The sequence below is a fragment of the Pteropus vampyrus genome, unplaced genomic scaffold (assembly GCF_000151845.1).
Source record: "Pteropus vampyrus isolate Shadow unplaced genomic scaffold, Pvam_2.0 Scaffold12, whole genome shotgun sequence".
NCBI classification, from domain to species: Eukaryota; Metazoa; Chordata; class Mammalia; order Chiroptera; family Pteropodidae; genus Pteropus; species Pteropus vampyrus.
Genome location: NW_011888793.1, coordinates 9,735,806 through 9,737,117, shown reverse-complemented (window position 1 = coordinate 9,737,117; position 1,312 = coordinate 9,735,806).

The following is a 1,312-nucleotide window of genomic DNA, read 5'->3' as shown; positions in this document are numbered from 1 at the left end:
GCACAGAAGGGAATTACCAAAAACATAAAACACATTGTGTTACTATACCAAGGTATCATTTACCACTGCAGTAATGAAGGCTTTGATTTCTATGATCGCATTTTAAATGATATTAAATATTTATATCTTTAATGTTTTGATATTTATATGTTTATCAAAATTTAGACTAAAGTTTTTCTATAATTGAACAAATAAGGATATTCAGGTTAACCACTCTTCCAAAGTCACACGTATTTTGATTGCTGAGCTATACCTAGAATCCACACCAAGTTCTCTGATTTAGTTTTCATTCTACCATAAAAGTTGATGACATAATTCATTTATTTGATGCAGTATGATAAATAGGCAGACAAAAATTGCCCATATCATTTCTTCTAAATTTCATCATGACACTAGAGCACAAATATTAGGAAAAATACTTCCAAAAATGACACATTAAAAAAAAATGAACTCATCCTCAATTAGACAACATAATAGGGTGTACCACATTGTGATTATCTGTATGTAGGGCTAATGTTAAAAGTCAGAAGATTGACTATTTTAGCTACATTCCAAATGCTACAAATTAAAATATGTTGCATGATTACCATTTCATTTTTATACATTGGATTTATATAGAAATTATAGATGAAATGAGATAGTGCCTACATAAAAATCTATACTAGGTTTATTTTGAAATTAATGTTTATAATCTATCACCTATAAGTATTATTTCCTAGAAAAGATCTGAGCAGTCAACTATAGTACTAAAATAAATTTCCATGGGTTAAGTTGTAATTACATAGTCCCAAAGCTGAATTATTGGGTGTGATGACTAATTTTATATGTCAGCTTGACTAGGCCATGGTACCCAGATATTTGGTCAAACCTTATTCTAGATGTTTTTGTGAAGGTATTTTTTTCAGATGGGGTTAACATTTAAATCAATAGATTTTGAGTAAAGTACATTATTCTGCATAACTCGGGTAGGCTTCATCCAATCAGTTTGAAGGCCTTAATAGAAAAATGACTGACCTCTCCTGAGGAAAAGGAAATTCTGCCAGTAGACTGCCTTTGAATTTTAATTGCAGCATCAACTTTTGTCTTGGTTTCTAGCCTGACAGCCTAACCTGCAGATTTTGGGATTTTGGACTTGTGAGCCTCTACAATAATGTGAGCCAATTCCTTATAATCTCTCTTTCTCTCTCATATAATTTCATATAACCCAGAAAATCTACTTTAAGGATATACCCCCCCCCAAATTAAAACCAGAAACTCAAAACAAATGCTTATATACCAATGTTCATTGCAGCATTATTTACAATAGCCAAAA